This window comes from Geospiza fortis, unplaced genomic scaffold, assembly GCF_000277835.1.
Source record: "Geospiza fortis unplaced genomic scaffold, GeoFor_1.0 scaffold221, whole genome shotgun sequence".
Taxonomy (NCBI): Eukaryota; Metazoa; Chordata; class Aves; order Passeriformes; family Thraupidae; genus Geospiza; species Geospiza fortis.
Genome location: NW_005054395.1, coordinates 1,280,022 through 1,303,478, shown reverse-complemented (window position 1 = coordinate 1,303,478; position 23,457 = coordinate 1,280,022). Strand labels below are relative to the sequence as shown.

The following is a 23,457-nucleotide window of genomic DNA, read 5'->3' as shown; positions in this document are numbered from 1 at the left end:
CTTTTTCCTAACATGTCTGACCAAGTATAAGCCCTCCCCACAAACCATTCACTAGGAGAAACAAGGCAAAATTCATATTTCACTTTTGAACCTCCTGTGCAGATTAGTCAGAAGCAAAGAGGGGAGGTCTGTCTACCACCAGTGATTGTCTTACAGAACATGAAAACAAACCCACAAAGTTGCTGACAGGCTATTTTTACATTTCTACCCATACAAGTTTGGTCATGGTTTCTCTAAGGATGCATAGCTGTCCTCTTTGAACTTGTAGGAGATCTCAATATCCACTTTTATGGATTGTGTTCCCTTTCTGTTCAGCCAGATGGAAACTGGGGGTTTTTCCCAGCTTTGCAGTCTGGATTGCAAGCTGAGGTTAGCTTGGCTTTTGTCTGTTCCTTTATTTCCCTTTCATTTTCTGTTGCATTTGTCTATCCAGAAAATCACTGCAAATTACTCTGGGACACAAATTTACAACACACCAATTCCTTAGCAGAAATTCCCTGTGTTATTCTGCTCACCATGCCCCAAAGCTTTAGGAAGTGGAATAAACTTCCTGTCACTTACTGAGTATTCTAAGTGACCACACAGAGTTGCTGCATTCTCTAGCACACAGACTCTGACACCTCAGCTTCCTTTGCAGAATTTTTCTACTAGCTATTAGCTATTATCTATCTTAGGTGACACTTCAAAAATATCTTCAGACAGGTATAATATGTGTCTGCTGGTGCCTGGTTTTGCATGTTAATAATCCAGTTCTTCCTGTACAAATCTCTGAGTCTAACTTTTAAATCAAGAAATGAAGGGACTCCCAAGAAAAACAGATTTCTAAAAGCCACTATTTTAAAATACTCCTTGTACAGGAGAACAAGCTCCTATTTTATGAAATGCTGACTGATCTCTCAACACTCAGATCTGTCTCACACACAGGGAACATTGCCCCACGTTTGGGGGAAGCCATTATCAGTGGCCATAGTAAGAACCGTGAGTGAGAACTTTTGGAAGCTCTCCATTCCCATTTAAGATTTAACCAAAGAACAGGAAACCATTAATGGTGAATTTCACCTGTAGAATCATGTACAAACTAATCTTGTTTCATTAGGGGAAGGCAATAATTGATCTGATTTACTCTACTCTTCTAACCCTGAGTTGATTTTTTTTTTTAATTGTCTACAAGAATTTTTCTGATCTTGCCAGAGAGACAAGGACAGCAGAAGACTCCAGTAAATCTTTGGACAAAACCAAGATGTGTCTCTCTTCAATTTCTCATACTTACCAAACATGATGCACATTCTGTGTTGTAGCATTGAACTATTGAAAATTGACAACACAAATTCAGTAAAACTCATAGGATCATAGAATGGCTTGGGTTTGGAGGGACCTTAAAGCTCCTCTCATTCCATCCCCCTGCCATGGGTAGGAACACCTTTTTCTAGACCAGTTTGCTCAGACCTCCATCCAAATTGGAACTTTATAAATGACAAACTGTTACTAATTTTATTTTTTTTTTTCAACTCTACAAAATAGAGAACTATGGACAGAAACCAATAGTTCTAGAAAGGAGAAAAGTTCTGGATTTGAACAAAATTACTCTTATGCTTGCAATACAGAAATCTGAAGGCAATGATAAAAACTGTGTTGAATGCAAAGACTGAATTAAAGTCTGTGGGGATCCCTAACATACTAGATTTTGGATGGGGGAAAGAATATATACTAGAGAGTAGTTTGGGTTTTTTTTCAAAATAAAACAATTTGGTAATACATGGACACATGGCTTGCATTTTTGTTCTGTTTGTTACTATACTGGTATTGCATTTCAGTTTGGGGAAAATAAAGGTAACTGCAGTTGAAAAGACTATTGTTGGCAAGCTCAAGGACACAAACTAGTTATTCTGTCCTTAGTACAGCAGCCAGCATAGCACATTTCTACTGCAATCGGAAGTTGGTCAGCTCTAAAGCATCTAATTAAAGCAATTATTCTAGGCTTTAATGTTTTCTTTTTATTGCTACAGTATCAAGAGACTCTGCTGAAACTGGGTCTATACCTTCTACAAACAGTTAGCAAGAGAGAATACTTCCCCTTCCAAGCATTCAGTATAAATAAGACCCAGAGGAATCAGCCAGGTGAAGAGCTGAGTTATCTGTGGGTTTAGTTACCTGTGCTGGAGACATGATTAGCAGCTGATCCTGCTTAGTCTCATTCCCGTTTCTCACCACTTGGGTGTCTTGGGTTTTATATGTAATTTTGATCTTTACGAACAACAACAACAAATGTAAAATGAATATGAGCTACTAATTCATCTCTGTTACTGGGCACCAAAAATTTCAGGATTCTGATCCTAATGACCATGGAGTTTTTAGCATGACAGAAAAAATTATTCTCAGTTTCATAAATGTCATATGTAATTAAGTACACTAATTCTCTAAAACATCCCTTGAAAGTTCAACTCAAAGCTCATTGAAATCAGCTAAAAACTTCCATAAAGTTCAGAGGCTTTTGCATTATGTTCCCTTTCTGTCCTAACAAAACCCCTTTATAAAATTAATTTGAAATTCCAAGATAAATCTAAATACCCTCTTTAAGAAATGTAGGGTTTTAGCTAACTTGCAATAAACAATCCAGCCACTTTTTGGGAAGTCTGTCAGTGTTGAAACCTGGGCCTGTAAGGCAAACTTTGTGAGCAAGATAAAAGTGCCACTAAAGCTGGTTGGGCACTTCGAAAGAACGCTGGTACATTACATATTTTATTGCTCACATGCACAAACCCACCAGTGTCCCAGTGTCCTGAAGGCAGTCGTCTTTCTAGCTCATTGATTTAAAGCAAGAAAGCAAATCAACACACTTATATGTATAAAGAGCTGAATTTGGTGAGGTAAGACCCATGAGAAGGTGTTTGCAAGAGTAAGGTCTGAGACATACGGTTTACAGAGAGTTTGTTCAGTTTAGTTTACAATAAAACACACTTTATGTCAACAGCTGAAATATGAAGTCTAAAGCATCACCTTTTTCAATATCAATATTAAGCTCAGCAAAACTTTTCAAAGGAAAAAAAGTCCCCTGCAACAATGACCACAGTTATTCTCAACATGCAGTTTGTCTAGCACTAAAGCTGTGCATTACTATCACCTTTCTGCTCTCTACATATTCCTGCAGTGCAGTTAGTTTTTAAATAATTAAAAAATTCGCTATTAATCAACCTAATGAAAAACATGTCAGAAACTGAACAGAGGTTCATAACAACACAGCAAAGACAGAGAACTAATTAATATCTATAAATAACATTCAGCTGCAAGTTATGACATTTGTATAAAATCACATACATTTATCTCTTGGCCACCTCGCCTGGAAAGGCACTCTGTACACTGACTGGACAGCCAGGGAGGCTGGGGGTAGCAGGCTAAAATATTTTACTTTTCCCATTACCATCCTCCTATAGCATCTCTCCTGTCTCTACCCCAATGCTTTCTTTGTTTCTTGAATGATGAATCTAAACCTGATCCTAACTGGCACTGTAATCAGGCTGTGAGGACTGACTATGCTCAGTGTAAATAACACCACTTTCACAGCTTAGATGTGGCATCCTGTGGGTTTAAAGAAAGAGCCCTATGAACACGACAGCAAATATCAAGTGGGGAAAGCTTTTACCATTCTGTTCCATTCCCTTAAATAGAAAATAGCAAGGAGTTAGTGTTGTTTGATAGGGACAATAATGAGATAGGATGGGAGCTGTCCAGAGCAGTAGTTATCCCTAAACGGCAGACAAGCAGTGACAAAATAAAATAAATTTCTTTCAACTGCTCACACCATTCTTTCCCTTCTTCCTGTTTTTCACTTCCATTGCTCAGAATCTGGTATGCTCTCTGAAACTTCATCTTCCCCTCAACTTATGGAATTTAAAAATGCCTGTAGCATGTCATGATGTAAAATAACATGCCTTGCTATAAGACATCGTCTTGCAATTCTCAGCTTCTTATCATGTGAATGAAATAGAGATATTGTTCATGTACTGCTTCAAGAAACCATTCTTTAGCTAATATGACCTGTAGTAGTTCAATTAAATTTGGTAGTGCTGAAACTTGTTACAGCTGAGGCTCAATCCTTACCCCTGTGAGCACTCAGACAGCCACTTGCTGTCCTAAATGCTCAAAATAGATACAGATAATGACACAAAGTGTAATTTATATAAGAACATAGCATTATTATGGCATTCACTTTCAATCCCAAATTGGCCACCATGGTCAAGTTTAGGCAGCATCAGTCTAAGCCAATACAAATTTATGCCAGAAAACTGAAGAACATTTTAAATAAACTACATAGAGACATTCAACTGCCCAGTGATGCCACAAGGTTTCTTTATACACAGTACAGCAGTGAAAAGCAATCAGGAGGCATTAGACAATGGAGGCCACTTCTAAAATTGTCAACATTAACTAGCTAGATGTGGCATATTTCATACTATGTCAGCCCATTCAGTTTCCAAAAGCCCCTAAAAATCATCATCTGCTTGAAATTCCAACTCAAAGTAAAGTGCTATGTTGATTATTTTTAAATAATAACTTTCTGGCTATGTATGAAATAAAAATTGAATGATTATTTTCACTTTTGAGCCAAAAAGTACTGTCAATTGTCACAGTGGACAGAATCCAATACAAATAGCCAGTTCTTTTTCATATTCTTTTGCAATGATCATAGGTCAAATTTTCCATATACGAAATGCCTAGTGAGATATATATATATATTTAAGAGGTATAAATGGCTAAATGGGAATTCTAACTCAGTATTGACTTCTGAACCAACTTGATGAACTTCATTATAACAATTTTTGACATATGGTCATAGTTTTAAATATTCTTACATAAACTTCCCCAACCACTCTAATCATGCATTCAGTGAAATATTTCAGACTTCTCCTTCACTTTTCAAATGCGCGCTGGTTGCATATTTCAGCTTCCACAACATGTTACTTCAGTCATTAAAATGTTGGACCTGAAATTTCTATCTGTTTCAAGTGACAATCTGACTGATCTAAAACTTAGTTTAGCTACAAAAAACATTGTGTTTCAGTCTGAGTATCTGCTCTCCTTTTCTAAAAGAATTTGTTCCTCCCCTGGTGATGCATGATGGCTGTTGTATAATCTTGTACTGCCCAAAAGAGAGGCTATAGAATCCAGCCTATAAAAGCAGAGATTTATGACGTGGCAAATATTTGCTTGAGACAATTGCTGACCTCAAAGGAACATCTTCAGGAGCCCAGGCCTGCTGAGCGTTGCCATATGAGTCACACAAAGATTAGCTTGGAACAAAAGCTGTGGCAACTTTGCATTTAGAAGAAACTTGGAGTCAGGTACATCTTCTCAGCTTGACTCCATGTGAAATTTAAATCCGTAAATCATTAATTTCAATATTGTCAGGGTACAAAAGGAAAAGGAGACATTAGCCTTAAAAGACTTAGAAAGGAGTGCTTTAGGATCTCTCTGCAGATTTCCATCTTCCCTAGCTCAGCCTCTGCTGTAAGGCAGGACACAAACACTGACCTTGGAGCTGTTCTGTGTGCATTCTTGACATGCGTCTGGGGAAAGCAAGTTTAGACAACAGCTTCAAGCTCATCTTGAACTCTTCTAAAATGCATTGCAGACTCTCAAGGTTTATTAGCACAGAACAAACCCAATCTGAATCACACAAGATGATCCTTAACACAGGCTTGAATATGACATAAGAGGAGGCTACAAAATCAGTGATGGGCTTTCTTCTGGTAAAAAAAACCAAAAAAACAAAAAAACAAAAAAAAAGCAAAAAGGGAAAACTGACATGACATAGGAAGAGAAGAAAACAGCTCCTCAAATCCCATGGCTAAAGAATTAAATGAAACAGGACATAAGGAAATAATACTGGTTCTCCAAAGAGCTGTCCATTAAAACTCTCTTGATAACATTCATGAGAAGATATCAAACATTAATCTAAATCTTCTCATATGCATAATGTTTATGAATCTGAAAATTTAAGATGAGTTTTGTTTATCCAAACTCCTTGCTTGAACACTTTCAGATGTCCCACCTACTCTTGCACTTTAGAAAATGTATGTGTGCTACTCATTGCCATTATATTTTCAGCACATCACATTGTTAGTTTTACATCTTAATTGCTGGGGAATATGTATGTTTCAGTGAAATAAATCTTTGGGCTCTAAAATTTTCTACTTGTTTATTCAGTACAGTTTATACAATGTTCAATAAGCCTATATATCAATTTAACATAATGGGATTATAGCAAATTTTGTCATTAATGAGTTAACAATGGCAACACTAGGAATGAAGATGTGAAAACACTGGATTTAGTACACCTTAGAAACAAGAGTGTTCTCATGGGTCTTTGAAGAGTTTGCCCTCTCATCAGCCTGGAACAAGCTAAGCTCATTGCTGCAGTGTTTTTCCAGCTGCTATTACCTGTGTCAGTAAGACCACACTGCTCTTACCTAATGCTACAGCAAGAACTGTGCATGGCTCAGCAATACAACATTACTAAATGGGGGGTGGGGGGGAAGGGGCAGTGGAAGATTTGGGGTGACTTGTCCTTTTTGAAACCTTCCATCTGTTTAAGCAAGTAGTTGGGCTGTTAGTCCCATGGGCTAATTGGCATTTGACCCACATGCATCTCTCTAGCCACAATACAAAGTCTGCAAATTAGACAATACCCAGAGTCAGGACTTACACAACCCAAGTATTCAGAGTGTAGCTACAGCCACAGACTGTCCATGGTCACTGGTCCTGGCTTCTTAAATCCTTTAAGGCTCTCTGAGAAAGCCAGATCAGTTCTGGGATTGGAAACACCTGCGTAGGAAACATTCACAATTCCTAGGTTTTCTGGCTCTTCCCACAAAAGATACTGAAAAGCCTTTACAGAAGAGGATGCCCCCTGGCCACCTTGATGCAGTAGTGAAGTATTTTAGCGAAGGATCAGACGAGTGCTAACAGGTTGCAATGGGCAGCCCCACCCCAGACCATCACACCAGTCCTTTTTCCAGAACTACAACACAAAAAGCCATAAGCCATACACAACCTAATATATTATCTGCTTTGTATCCAGAGGTATCTTGGAGGAGTTAACCTGCTGATCTTTTAATGAGTAAATCAGATTGAACAAAGAATTATGTTATAAACCTTGGCTTTTACTTGGTGTTGAAAAATCATATAGTATATAAAAATGGTGAGATCCCGATATTTGATCTGTGTGAGATTATTCTTCTTGCTAAAACCATGAAACTTTGCCAACTCCTTGGCTGCCAGCCACATAAATCAGTTTCTCATACCTCTTCCTATAGGTCACTCACCATACACGTCTTTAAGACTAACATCCACTTTTTCTCCTGTTTCAGCTTAGTCCTATATGTAAAGCATCAGCTGAAATAGGTCTTGTTATAAATCTGTTCTGCTTTATCTTTGCTTCATTTTCTAAGACATATAACACTTCTGTAGATCATTAGAATTCTTATTTACTTAGTTTCTGGATAAAGTGATCCCTTGGTGTTACTTCCTTGTCTTCTGATTTCCGGGTAGGCTTCTTTTATCCAGTGCACTTCAAATGCTGGGATAAAAGCTACAGTATAACAATTGCTAATAACAGGACAAACTTAGTAAATGTGAAGTTACTAAAAGTGCTCTCAGTGGCTTATTCGTACATAATCTGTAACCGCAGGCCTGGCAAAAGGACTGACATTTTCGTTCATCTGAATGAAAATTGAAAATAAATTCTGAATGAAAATTGAAAATATATTCTAAATGAAAACACTGAACAAGGAAAAACTGCAGAACTAGATATCAAATGGGGATGGGGAAAGTAATTAAGAAGATCAATATGCAATGACTTAAAATTTTTGCTAAAAAGACCCCCACACCCTAAACCCAGGATTTTCTTCACATATTGCAAAACATACAAGCCAAATTGTTATTAGGAACTCAAACACTTCACACTAAACATACAGTATTTTAATCCTGTACCTTAGCTAGTATCACTGATTCAAGCAGTAATATTGTTTGAAGTAGGGTATAAAAGGATAGAAATATAACCCTAGACAGCAAAAGGGAACAATTAATTTCACTGACTCATTATTGCTTTCCTCTTTATTCAGACACATAACCTAATATTATTCATAAAGGTGCAAACATGGCAATTTTTCTTCATTTAAATTGGAGCTGAGAGACAAATCATCAGTTCCCAGGCACATAGGAGTGTTGTGACTGTTGTCACTTGTGTTCCCCAGGAAGAACTCAGAGGTGCTGGCTGCTGTACCAGCACAGAGCAGGGGATCTGTAGGTTTGTGCTGGGCAAGGAATAGGAAGAGCAATGACAGTTCCTTGTTGACAGGACTGTGGGGAGCTGGTGCGTGACACTTCTGCAGCTGCTCTGCGCATACAGGGACAGCGACTGCTTTTGCCTGCAGTAATCAAATCACATCTGAAATACAAGAACTAAGTCGCTGTAGTGGGAATGCATTCACTGCGACACTGAGACTCTGTGAGTGTGGAATCAAAGGGAGCCTGCACCCAGATGATCAGTATGCTGCACAATTTGTCGAAATATGAACTTGGATGCTTGAATTTTAATTCAAATGTGATGAAAAATTGTGACCAGAGGAACTTTCTACATCCAATTAGGAAAAACAGAGACAAATTCATCCCTTATGCAAGTCCCCCACAAAATAAACTGGCTTAATATTGGAATCATTCAGATGTCTCTTTTTAGGTAAAATGAATACAAACTTAGGGAGTTTATGCATTAGGCTTTTCCAACTGAGATTGGCTAGAGCGCTGGTAATGCAGAACACTTTAGGGACGCAGTTAACTTCAATACATACAAAGCTTAAATTTCATTATTTTATAGTATGCTGGATTTCACTGAATCACAGCTACTACTTTATGCACGCTGTAGCTATTTTGAGGGAAATAGACATCTCTATTTCTGTTACTTATACACCAGCATACACAAATTCTTTTACCTAGGCACATATATGTAAAAGCACTACATGCACACATCTCTTCTGTACCAGGAAGAAAAGCAACTAGATCTATCTACAGGAAAGTTAATTCAGCTGAATTCACAATAAAAGATCAATACTTAATCTCAGGTTCTGCACACCTTATCATCAACTTCAAAATCAAATACAATTTTGACAAGCTATATAATCCAGTACTTTACACTCCTTTTGAGATCCTCATGGCATATAATCTCTTTTTAATGGATGAGGAAGGAAAACAGAGAGGTGAGATGAGATGTTCAGAACTGTAAAGGAAGTCAGTAGCATGCTAAGGATAGAACCCAGTTGTACTAATGTTTCTAACCCCTGAAATGTTAAATGCAGACATGGAATCCCACCAGAAAAACAAGCAAGCATCACACTAGTGCCCCTGCTTCAAGCATACATGCCTACTGGGAAGTGCTGGACACTTCTGGTTGCCAGCCAGTAAACTTTCCCCCTCCTCAGCGTGAACTCTGATTGTCTGCCAGTTCACTTACCCATGATTATCATTTTTTCTGTCTGATGAGTGTAGAACAATTGCCCCTCGAGCACGGGTTAGCCAGAGCCGGAAGAGCTGCTTGCCTCCAGCCCAGCTGTCGGAGTCTCCAAGATGCTGTGCAAAATGTTGAGTTAAAAGAAAACACGAGTAGGGGGAAAAGAGAGCTCTCTGAGAACCTCCACATGGTTCCTGTTGCTAAGGGAACCACTCCCTTTGTCTGCATAGGTTAGGAATGGCTGCTTCATTTGGAGTCTGTCTCTTAAGTACTGAAAACAGCACAACAATTTCAGAGAGAAAATAAAAAGTCCAGAATGTCTTGCAACCTTAGAGAAATGGAACCACCTAGGAATTCTTACATTAAAAGCATCTATTCATAGTTGATGTGGGTGACTCCAAGCAGACTGTAGAACTCCTCTGTGCCATCTGATGGGACAATACACTGCTGCACACAGTTTAATTTAGTTATTGTAAGCAGCTTTTGTGGATGAGGATAGCTGATTACAGAGAGATGGATCAAGAAATCAGGTCCAGTTTACTACAACAAATGGAGAGAGATCAGCAGTAACAAATATAAGCATTTAACAGGTATTTATGATGGGCTATAGAAGAGAGGTGCCTTTACTTACATGGGCTCCTATAAAAATCCAAGCCCAAATCCTTAACTCTGATTTCTGTAGCTGCTCTGCCCTGGTGCCTCTCTGTCCCCAGACCCAGCACTGGCCATATTTCTGAACCCCCAAATATTTGAGAATCAGCCTTCTATACAGGCCCACTGGGCTCAGTCCACTTCAGCACATGGAGTTAGGAACCCCTGCTTCTTATCTTACCCTCTGTGCTATTAAGGCATACAGTAGGTTGTGTACTTCGGTACAAATGAGATTTCACTGAGTCTGAGGCCCTAAAACATGACAAGCTGATAGAAATTGTCAGGAAGGTTGGTACATGGGAACACAAATCCCCCGAGTCTAAACATTTTGGTTGCAAAATGTCAGCCTCTTTCTGACAATATACGGCACAACATGCATTGCACAGCTCTCTCTCGGCTGATGACAAAGCCAGCACCCCAAAATACTTTCAGTGCAATTTGTTTTCTGTGAATTTACCTGTTTTAATACTGTAGTATTATGGGGTAGAAATGGTCAAAGACTTAGATCCTGATACGAATTTTCAAGCATAAACTTCTTTAAGGTTCTTAACATATCCAGAGAACAGTCAGAGAAATGAGTTACAAAATCTTAGTTCAAAATCTTAGATGATGGGCTTCTGTATGGAAAGCAGAATTTTCTTTTTCCACCAGAGAGCAGCTGTGAGTGCCTGCAACAGTGGAGGGGGTGAGTTCAGTCTTGCGGTAAAGAGCTGAGCTTCACTTAATGCAAGGTAGCTGCTGGGGAAAATCAGTGCCAGTGTTCTGCTTTCCAGGGAGCTGAGCTTTTTTCCCCCCAGCCAGATTAGAGTATAATCTTAGAGAACACCAGAGATGCTCTTAGAGAACACTAGTCAGATGAGAGTAATAAGATGTCTTTGCTCACATACCCCAGTCCAGCACTGACTCTTTGACATGAAGAATTCAGTTGTCACTTCATTGCACACGTTGAATTGTATTTGCAGCATATGAGTTGCAACACCCTCCCATCTTCCTCTCACCCCAGTGAGTCAAATAAAGCAGTCAGAATTGCTTTGTAGAGAGGCCTTTCTGCTCTTCCTTTCAAAAGATTAGGAGATTAGAGAGTGCAACCCAGACTTCAGTTTAGGGACACTAGAAAGCAACTGTTAATGAGTTTCCATTGCATCATTTTTATCAAGGAACATTTAATTGGAAACCAATTTAAAAGTTTGTGATTTTATGTATTATTTTTCTTTCAGAGGATTAATTGGAATTGCTCAATCCTGCTGTGTATGTGTACACACAAATACACTCATCCCATTTTCTCCTGCTCATGGATAGACTGATGTCAAGGCAAATGCAAATAAAAGATCTTGGGATTCTCTGCAGCCTCAGCAAGGGAGACAAGGGATTTTATGACTGAACTGAAGTTTCTGCCAATTCTTTACCCACTTTCTTCTGCTAATTGCAACCCATGGAACCTTCTTCAGTGTAATTACAATGGCAAAAGCAAACCCATGCATGTTTAGAGATTCAAAGTTAATTCCTACCGTAATAAAATTCTTCAATGCCATATATCAATGCATAGTAAGTCTAACAGTGCACTTTATCTAAGCCTTTTACAAGGGTTTGGGCATATAATACTATCATTAATACAAGAACATTCTGCTGATCATTCCCATTTTGCTACTTCATGATAAAAAGACATGGGGAGCAAATTCAGATCACATTTGTGAAAGAGTCAGGGACAGCACCAATGTAACCTCCTGCATTACTACACAATGTTAGCCCCCAGAAAACAGAATAAAACAAAATGCCAATATTTCACCCCTTATTTTAACAAAGAGAGGTATTTTCTCTGTTTAATAGAGATTTTAGCATTCTATACTGGACATTTACTATTTTCCCATTATTACAAAAGCAATCCATTTTTGTCAGACTGGCAGTGAGGCTCAGATTTGATGATAACAATGCGAATTTACAAGTGAAACTCTACTCAGGAACCCTTCTTAGTGAAATCTTGAACTGTATCCATTACAATAAATCCCACCTTCTCAACTAAAAAATAAACTGCAGTAAGTACTAGTGTCCTAAAGAGCCCAGCTTTGTTATGCTAATCCAAAGTATTAAGAATAGTCAGAAAAGGAATTCATTAGTGGCTACTTGAATCAAATGCTTTGTGTCCCAAATATGAACACATCCCTGCAGTCAGAAATTACCTACACAGTGTGATTGAAGCATATTTATCTCTTACATATAATAAGCAATTTGCAGTGCATGAAGTGAGGCTATGGAAAAGTACATTACGGTGCTCCTCCTTCAGGGCCCTCTCAGTCAGAATTTTAGTATACGTGCCTGTTTTCTGTTTATCATTCAGGCAAAAACATTAAAACCCTATCCCCTCCGTCCACTTAGTGAGCAAGAAAAGATTGTCTGCCTTCTATAAAATGGCTTACAAGGAATTTTTTAAAACAAATATTTACAAAGCTCTAAAAATATTATCTTGTTTTGTTAAGGTTAAGTGTCTAAGCACAGTACCTGTTACAAATATACCTCTTGTTATGCAGTGAAAGAGAGAAGGCAGATGGAGCTGTTGATAGCCTCAGTGACAATAGTGCAACATGCAGTTGCACAGGAACCAGTATTCACCCTATAAGGAGAATTTTTCATATTCCCCAATTTTTTTTTTCAGTCGCAAGTTAGAATTAAAATTCCAACATGAGAAATTTTCCATGGGAGGGTCATATTTAAAAGACCCTCTATATAAAAAAAGCCCTTTACTTTGAATGAACTGACATGGATTTAAATGACCTGTGAGAGTATGTGTATAGTTGTATGTGCATGTATAAGGTTTCTTGTCCACTTTCGAGAGCCCAGACTCCCATCCCTCATGGCAGTCTGCCAAACAGGCCAGGAACGTGAAGAAACTTGACTTTCTGGCACTGTTCCACGTGAGATGCCGGGGAGCTGAGAGCTGGGAAAAGCGGGTGAGCTGGCAGCAAACCAAGAACATTTCCATCAAAAATTTCATTGGAATAGACATTTTCATGCAACGTGTTATGTTTTGGTGAACCGGCATTAGCTGAGAGAAAAATGTTCCACTGGAAAGTTTCCAGTTTGTCCTAGTGCTAAGATCTTGATGCTTGGACCTCGTATATTTCATTCAACTGAAAAACAGATTTTTATTTCCTGGTGTCATGCACAGAGACAGAATGTAGTTTACTGTACTACTGATTGTCTAAAATAATTTCTCCTGATACTGTAAAAATATACTTTATTTTGCCATCTGCAGTGAGTGCTGCTGTCTCACAACTCTGTGATTTTTTGCCATCTCCCCACCCCTCTTTATCTCATCTAAATGGATCACAAGAAGGAATGTCAGCAGGCGAGGGACTCAGTTGTGAAAGCACCACTTTGTACTCAGAGACAGATTTAAATAACTATGTCTTGAACAAGATTTCCATCTTACTTTCTATATTAGTTCAGTAGGGAAACCAGTACATCCCCACCTTGAAGTGTTATTGAAATTCATAAATATGGAATATAACAATAAACCTGTAACAGTTCTAAGAAATGTATAAAATACAGTAGGTTCAACTACTAAACTGTAGGAAAGTAAAGTATTTAACAGTATATTGAGTACAGATGGCACAAACTTGTGGCAGAAAACTGAAGTAGGGAAGAATACAGCACAGGATGAACAGTCAACTCTATATTGAATGCAATGCACACTTGAAACATTTGATTTCACAGATTCTTTGACACAAAAAAGTGTATGCAATATATATAATTTAGTTCATCTCATTTAAGCTGCATGAGTGACAATTCTGAGCTTTTGGAAAATTTGAACAAAATTCAGCTTTGTCACTGATGGGATACAACAAAGCTGGGCCAATTCCATGTGCTCAGCTTTTGAACCTGCCTCTCAGAACACTAATTCATATTACACCCCATTCAGGAAGTGATCTCACTGGAAAATCTGAGCAAAGCATAGGACAGAAGTTCCAGATTCAAAAAGCTAAGGAATGTTCTTTCCCCCTCTGCCACTTCATCCTCTTTTAAATTAATTTAGTCCTTGTGAAAATAATTGGATAGACAGCCCTAAGGACCAGGGCTGTTGTGGATGCACAAGGACACCTTTCCACTGTCCTCGTTTCACATCAATGAATGTTCACTCTGAGCTGTGCGTTTAACTTTCCATCTTGGGCACCATAGGACTTCACCCAAAACTAGTGCAAAGATAAGCACAGAATTCTTCAGCCTGAGAATAAATACCTTTATAATCATAAATAATCATACAATAATTCATCCCCCGTCTTTTGAGTTTTCATAGCAAAAAAGAAACCGAACAACCATTGTCAACTGAGCTGTAATACTCAATTGTTGATACTGGTACTGTAACAGTATCCTTTGGTCACTAGCTCTCTCAGTTTTGAATATGGGCATCAAATTTGAGCTAAACCCAGCATTAAACATATGCCTATAGGATTTCTACCTTGCTTTTTCTTACTGGTAATGAAACAAGCATTAATGCAGTAACAAAGCGTCATGCAAGCTTGAGCTCTATAAGGAGACTATATCCCAATCCTAGACATAGCACAACCTGTCTTAAGGAAGCTTCTGGGTGCTCCAGTAGCTTCATGGGGCAGAGTTAATTCAACTCCATGTTTCCATTTTGCTTTTCAAAATTTCTTCTTCTGTTTGGAAGAGTAATCCACCTCATTTTCAAACATATGAAAATTCTTCATTTCCATTTCAAGTGGCTGTCAATATTTCAAGGCTGTGTAACCACTTTCCTCAAGTGAAATTGGCAAAATTGGCCCAAATAATCAATTAATTTTTCAGCAGAAGAAAATAGAAAGTATTCCAAGCCTGCTGAAATTGATGTGAAACTATCAAAAAGAGTATGTGCACAGAATTAGCAAAGCAAAAGTCAGACCTGTGGATACATGTTGCTCGATATCTCAAAACAGTCAAAGAACTCCAGCTGGTGTTCCCTGCCTCTACTTGACAATGATGCACATTTTCCACCTCCTCTGACAAGAGCTGACTTCAGATTTATCTCTGCTGTTTATTTCTGTTCTTTAGAAAATACAGATTCAGAAAGTTCTGCCACCCACTTGCAGCAAATTTAAATATCTAAACAAGAGTGAAGTTCAGTGATAGCACTGCAAGAGAAGCTGCTGAAGCATAATTATTCTCTTTACAAAGAGCAAGTCTCTCATACTATGTGTAAGTTTACACAGAGGTAGACACACACATACATTCACATTAAATTTACTGTACTAGGCTTGATTTCTCTTCACTGTAACTATTTTCTGTGCTATCACTGAAGGCATTTCCAATGTGTATATTTGCTCTGACACCTCTAGATATCATCATGTTCTCTCATGCCCTTGAGTGAGATTGACTCACTTCCATTTCTTCTGTTGCTGTGAAAAAATAAACAGTAGCTACAAAGCTGTCAAAGAATCTGATTTCTTCTCCTGTCTGCTTTTAATCCTTTTATCTATAGACCTGAAATAGCTTGTTCTATCATCCAAGCCATATTCATATTTTACAACGACTTTTGCTCAATTTTTTGCAGAAATCTATACCTGGCCCTTGTGTTACTTTCACCTTTATTAAGCCAGAAAAAAGAGCAACATAAACCAAACTGACTACATTTAATGCAGCAGCTATGACAAATTGCTCAGAAGTAAGAGTTTCAGAGAAGCAGGCCTTCTGAGGGTGCTCCTGTCATCGAGCACACACAGGTAATACTCCTTTCTGTGTCTCATAAAGCAAAAAGAACTCCTAAAATTGAACTTCATCCACTCCAATCAAAATGCCACTCAACTGCTGATTGAAATATCCTTCATTCAAATCAGAGTGAGTGCCTTTAATGGCTACCCAAAAGGCTGTCAAATTAAATAAGAAACAAAATGCAAATAAATTAGCATTCCTAGCTACTGATATGCTATAAATATTTATGAGGAAAAAAAGATGCTGTAATTTCAAATGATACCACAGGCTTATTTTGTACAAACAGTTAAAACAGTTATACATGCAATACTGTACTTTGCAATTTTTTTCCATTTCACATCACCATAATCACCTAATAAATATTTAAATGGACCCATTTGCTGTAACTATAAAAGAACCGTGTAAACTTGTTGTCATCTAGACACATAAGCCGCAGTGGAGTCAATGAATTTCAACAGTCACTTAATATTGCAAGCCACAAGCTACCTTAAACCTGCCAGCAACTGTCTGCCAGGAAGCTACTGTAGCACCATGGCTACCTCCTCCAACCCAGGACACGAGATTCATTATGAATGCCAGCATTGCTACTCTAATTAGGCCTGGGAGAGGTTTAACAACCATGCTACAGTCTTGCTGCTGACAAATATAAAAATAAAGCCTTGTTCAAATTAGCAATGTGAAGTGAGAAGGCCTAGAAGCAGCAACTGTCTGACCAGTAGTGAAACAGTTCTAATCTATAGTGAGGTTATTTTGCTTCATAAACTGCTAGTATGTTACCTGCAGGAGGTCTCCCTGTAAAATGAATTATAGTAAGCTATATGTGATAATTAACCGTGCATTAGCAAATATCTTGAAACAGGGGGGCTCTGTTTTCTCTGTATTTTGACTAATAAAAGCATGAATTTGTTCAACAAATGATCATTTAGGTTGTGGAATGCTAAGCATATTGGAAGAACACAGTAAGCAATAGAATATTGTAGGTGGACTAACAGTTTCCTTACAAAAACAGGCTGTTTAATAGGCTGGCTCCATACTACGTTATTCACAGAACTAAAAACCACAGTGTTGGGAAGACAAATACAATATACATTTAAAATAATATAAACCTTGTACTCATATTTACTTTAAAAATGCCATGGATGTGACAATAAAAAAAAATCCATAAGCAAACGTTTATCTCAGAAAGAGAAAATCCCAAATGACTCTTTCCAGAATGTAAACAGATAGTTAGGCAATTGGTATGGTCATCTTCTCTAGAGGGGAGAAAAATGTGGCTGAGTTTAAAATAGTCTACACCATATGAATGTGAAGCAAGGCAAAAAAAAAAAAAAAAAAAAAAAATTATGTATACTGCTTAACACAATAAAAATAAAGTGGTGCTATAGTTTTTTTAGCTTCAAATACATCTTATGAAAACATATGTAACCATAATGCTTTATGGAGCTGTGGCTGTACCAGCTCCCTCTTGGCTGTGAATCAGAGGTCAGAGCCACTGCAGCAGACACAGATTGACAGTCTCTGCCTCATTATTCATACTGTATGGACTGGAGCCCAAGATTCCAAACATCACAAACTGAATTTTATTTAACTACAGGTAATCTATCAGTTTTAGCCAGGCTCCACGTGGTAATGACTCATGATAGGATTTGGCTGTATCATGGCTGGATACCCAGCCCCAGTGTCATGGGGATGAACCGCAGGTAAAAAAGAGAACTTATTGGACACTTCATAAAAGGTCGGCATTCAGAAGTCTCTCAAAATGTTGAGTATCTTTAAAGCATCAGAAGTGTTCTCTAAATGTAACACAAAGCCAAGCTCAGCTATTCCTCTGAGCTGGATGGGTCCATTTCCTTCCCCCACACAGCTCTCACCTGCCCCATAACAATTCACGCTCCCCAGGGCCAGGTCTGTCCCTGCAGCACGCCAGGCTCTTCAGAGGCCTGAAGGAACTCCTGGATTTCTGAGGCAGGGAGCTCTCAGTGAGGTACCAGAGCTCTGAACATGCAGCAGACATTCAGTCTCAGAGCATGGCAGGATACTCACACTGCCTGGGGAAAGCCACGGGCCTGGCAATGCAGCATCCTGTGCCACACAGTCACCAGCAAGAATGCTCCTCACCAGCTTCCTGCAGCCTTCCTTCTCAACATCCATTTGGTTCAGCCGAAGGATATTGGCTTGGTGTTGGCTTTCTAGTATCTGTTTAAACTATTTTGGGGGATAGTAGATCCAGATATATAATATATATGAAATATTTTCTATTTGTAAAATTAAGTTATTTTTGCAATCAAATTACAAAAGATGGGTCAAGAACACATTGCTGAGGCAGCATGTAGAAAGAAAATAGGCATTCTTCTTACAGAAAATACTCTGTGAAGTAAAAAAGTTACTACAAATTAATGGCAAGCACGTGGCTACAAGTTATTTCTTCTACTTCACTACAGAAAGATAAGAAATTATAAAACAAAATTTTCATTCCTCCAAGCTAGTATAGAGATTTTGTCTCAAGTTTGTTAGCGCCAATCATCTGGTAAAGAAGGATGAATTTGAGATTCTGTTTTCCTCTCAATCTCCAGCATAAGCATGTTTGCCTTATGTTCATAAGGAATTTAAATATATTACTTTTTAATGTATCTCCCTCTCAACAACATGATTTTTCATTCTAAGTGAGGGCATTAGATAATTTTAACCATCACAATTTGAAAGTGACCACATGTACCCATAATCTTGCAGTTAATGAAGTTTGAAAATCCAGTGTCACTTTTAAAATTTGCTTTTCCAAAAGAAAACCAAACCCTTCAATGTTTTTTACCATCACACTAACCTTCAGCTCTCTAAGGTAAATGAAAACTTAGAAAGTAGTGTGCTGTATTTTCTCAGTTGAATTATATTTATAGACTTCCAGGAGAGGGTAAGATTGCCCCCTTTTGGAATTTTTCAGAGTAACAGTCCAAATAAAGAATTGGGTGCAAAGCATTCCTAATCCCTACTCAAGATATGCATCTCATCAGGGATTATTTCTGCTTCATGCTGTTGTGTTCTCGTGTTACTGTGTATGTGGCTTCACATTTCTTATTAAAGCAACAGGCATGAAAGAATTCAACTGCTCTTGCCAGCAACCACAAAGGCACAAAATCTGAAGTCAGATAAAGGTAAACATATGGAACATTCCAAGGAATGCGGTAGTAAAGATGGAGCATATAGCTGAATTCTCCCCTTCTCAAGCTCTGTAGGACAAACTTTAGAGGCAGTAATTTGTAACTACAGTGTCCCATAAAGCAGCATTCTCTGATAAAATTCACAGAGACTGAAACATTCTAAATAAGAAATTGAATGACTTAAGTGCTGAAAACAATCAGGACAGTTCTTCTGATCCCAGATTTAATTTAATAGCAAACTCACCCTTGGTGTACTGATCTAGTGGTTGGCCTTTTTTTTTTTAATTGTCAGCCTTAATAACTAAATCGTGGTCATTAATCAAATATATTAGTCCTTTAAAGAGATGTTCATGACCACAGGCAGAACACACCCAATAACCAGGAGTCTGAATGGGCATCTGTATTTGCATTAAAACCTTATTTTTATTACTATGGTGTCATAATGCAAAATATATAAATGATTCCTTACTGAAAACAATGCAGGTTAGTCCTTTAAAATAGTTCATAATTAGTATTATTTGCAAATGAACATCATTAGTCTGTTACTTGACCTGCATCTTCTTCTAGTTTTAGAAAGTTAATCTTTATATAAGGCACAATTAATTGCATTAATCTGCACATTTTTGTTTCAAAACTTATTTCCCAGGGATGAGACCTTTAAAGCTCTTTCAATTACCAAATTCCATTCATTCTCACTCCAGTAAAAAGTTTAATCTAAATAAATATATTAGTATGGCTTCAACTAGAAATGGTTCAACAGCCAGCTCTCCAAACATGGAGAGATCTCCAAATGGAGGCAGACTGACAGACTGACGTAAACCAGCAATAAGATAGAAATCAGTGAGTATTAGTGGGAGCTACACTGATGTATCTCATCACAGCTGGAACAAGACATCTGCTCAAGCAAAGTAAGAAGGGCAGGCTGTCAGTGCACCACATCAGACACAGAGGAAAATAGAATATTTAAGGTGTGCAATTCTCTGAAAAACTCATTGCCCAAATTGTGTGGGCAGTATTAAATAACTCCATCCCACTCATCTGTTCCAGTCACAGACTCTGTGGAATACAACATTTAGCTTTCCATCCTATTACAATCAAATTGTATCACTAAAGGCTATTGTCTTCCAATAATTCAAGTATAGTTCAGTGAACTAAACCAAGATTACACTAGTTCATGGGAAACAGCATACATGAGTGTCACTACAGATTTTAAACCCTACAGGACAATACTATAGAACAGTATTCATGTGGATGCTATAAAAATGTCACTGTGCCAATAAACTTCAATGCAAGTGCCTCAGGAATAAATCATGTCACTCATATTTCAGTTTTTAAAATTTTAAAAAGACATCAGTAACATTTTTTCCTGTGGTTAATATTTTAATATTCTCAATCTTTGAGATACCAAACTTTTAAGAGTGATGAAAGCAATCCTTATCCCCTACATATCTTTTATCTTTGCTTCATGGTGAGCAAATTATCACAATAAAGATTAGGCATTGCAAACTTTAATGTCTCCATAAAAAAGCTGAAGTCCCAGGTTTACTGAGTGGAACTCAGAGTAAAAACCACCATTACATATAAAGCACCAAGTGTAACAAGATGAACCGCAATGTAACTTTCCAGACTGTTTGCCCAAGCTGTTTAATGCCCTGTGTATTTCTGTTGAGGGAAAGTGAGAGCTTAAGTTGAATTATGTCCTTGCTGCTTTCAAAATACTTTAAACAGTTATTCAAACTGTAGCCAGTGTGTCATGCATTCCAATACAGAATATAAGGATCTATGTATTTAGTGTCACTGTAAGACTTTTACTTAGAGATTTCCTTTCGGTGCTATGAAGTTAATCATAAGGAAGGAATGCACATTCTGATCATGTTAATTAGCTCAGTGAATATGACTTCTAAAGAGATCACTTAATGGGTCCTCAAGGATGCTGAAAACCATTTTATAAAGAGAAATGCTTGGTTTCCTTTACTGACACATTCATTGGACCAAAAGTAGTCTGTAGCTGTCATTAAGTAGTCTGTAGCTGTCTTGATATCTATATATGGACAATGAAACCACTGCAGAAGACAAACTGTAGATTTTATAACCACATTTTATAGCCACTGAAAAATACGAGGATATGGATAGAAGCAGAATAGTCACTTATGCTTTCAGGAAATATAAATTTGAACTTCTGAAGGCATAATTTTTTACATATAAAGGACATGAATCAGTGCTCTGGATTGCTGAGCTTGATTCTGTGCTTTTATTTTACTTGCCCTTAATAAAGGACACAAAGAAACAATGACAACTGATAGAGAGTTTTACTCATGGTCGCAAAAGTGCTTAAAAATTTTCAAATGCAATAAACTTTTTAAGTCCTCCCTTAGGCTAAGAAAAAAATGCCTCTGGGTTTTACCATGGCTCAGAGATTTGTAAGATATGTTCTTATCTTTGCCATGTTTTGATTTAGATTCATCTTGTTGTACCACCAAGTCCCTTTTTATGGAGTGGGGACTCAATATAGCCAAGGTTTAATTTAGTTATTTCACTTGGGTGGGAGGTTGGCCAAACATCCTCACCTACTGCTGCCATGAGGTTTTCTCTGCTCATTCTTCCATAGAACATGAGACACAAGTTCCACCTGATAAACAAACTGTCCTCTTCACCCCCTTTCTGTGCTCTGAGGAGGGGTGGAAGGCATGGCATCTGAAACACATCCAGCTTCACTGCACAGCAGTTGTCATGAGAACAGTGCTACTTGTAGGACAGGTAGGAATTCTGTTTGTTTACTCATTTACTCATTACTCACTGCATCTTTAAGGATCCATTCTGGAACCTGGCTGAAGCACGTGCATGGGCTGATATAATGCCACAGAATCTGAGCATGTATAACAGAGAATGATTTGAAAACAAACTCTTTGTGAGTGTAGGAGAGAATGCTTATTATGTGCTTCCATAATCACATCTTTCATCCAAAATGAGAATATGTTGAGTAAATCCCAAAACAATTCATGACTTCTCTAGAGCAATTCCCACACTTCCCAATTGTTCTTCAGGCAGCTTAAAGGCCATGTAGCTCAGAATCTGCTGTAGGCTGCAGAATGTTTTCATCTGACCTTCTGATGAGTTTTCACTGGTTTTTCAAAGCTGAAAACAGAGGATCCAGTACTGGACTCATGAATACATCCAAATGCTGGAGACTTGCTATAAGAGATATCATAAAAGTATTGAAAGCTGTGTTTTAAATACAAAACTATCTTGTGTCTATTAAACATAAACACAGCTACCTTGCCAGTATTTTTTTCCAATATTCCCTGCACTTTTCCAATACTACTTAAAGAGGTCTAACAGTATTTGCAACAAATCCTATAATCAGCTGGGCCATTTAAGCAAAGCAGAAATTCTGCATAAGTGGGTGGGGAACATAGTAGAACAACATTTTTGCTTAGTTTTTTTGGTTAACTGTTGGGAAGTTTCACATTGATTCACCAATGACTTCTAGTTGATAAAATGTTTTTCACCTAAAAATAAACTAAGCTAAAATGTAGCTCTAACTATTTGAAAAAGAACAAATTTACAATCAGTGTTTTCTGGTTGCCCTTTTCCTCTTCTCACCTTTGTCCTGCCACACATCAAACAAGTGCTGGCTAATACTGAGCCCCACAAGCACTGGCAGCTAAAACAGAAGCATAAGAATATTTCTCCAAGTTTAGTGAAAGTCTGTCATTTATGCCAGAATCACACACAAGCACATTTAGAAATATCATTATCCTGGCAACTCGAATGACCTCACACACCTGAATCGTGTTTTCAAAAATAGTGCCTGGGAGATTTAATACTTTTCATAATAAATGGATCTTTTCAAAAAGATTGAAACCTGGGCCCCCTTATTTCTTAGAGAGACATCATAATCCAGATGCACAGATTTTAATATTAAATTGGAGAAATTAATTAGCTGTGTGATTTCAAAATATCTGATCTCCCAATAAAAATATTCCACAAAGGTTTTTTGCTGCAGATATCTAATCTAATCTAATCTTAGCTTTGATGGAGGATTTGGATTTTTTCCTGCATTATATGATAGCTTCAGATTACAATAAACCTTAAAAGAAAGAACAAACTCCAAAACTATGAGGGGAAAATTAAATGAAAAATTGTTTCCTAGTTTTGATAGTTTCAGTTCTGTAACAAACAAAGTTTTAAAGTCCCTGAAGTGTTTCTACAAGGTACATTCAGCTGCATGGAACATTGGAATTGGAGGTAAACACATCCCCAAACTGGGCACCTTTAGAAGAACTTTCCCTCCTTAACAGAGATACTGAAAGGGCATTGACAAGTATTGGAAAGAGTAAAATGACAAAGGAAGAATGGGTTTAAATTTTGGAGCTGGGTAATCTATTCAGTTGTGAGTTTAACCCTATCTGACCATCATTACTGATATCTTCTGGTCTTGATAAA

The 23,457-nt window shown here is 37.8% G+C and overlaps 1 protein-coding gene across 1 annotated transcript in view; it reads right to left on the bottom strand.

Annotated features, from left to right (window-relative positions):
* Positions 1–9,563, bottom strand: part of ANKFN1 (ankyrin repeat and fibronectin type III domain containing 1) — a 103,101-nt gene extending 93,538 nt beyond the window's left edge. Inside the window, exon 1 of the mRNA XM_014308954.2 lies at positions 9,506–9,563. The gene's annotated coding sequence lies outside the window, so the exon portion shown is untranslated. The remainder of the gene's footprint in view (positions 1–9,505) is intronic.
* Between the last annotated feature and the right edge of the window lie 13,894 nt (positions 9,564–23,457).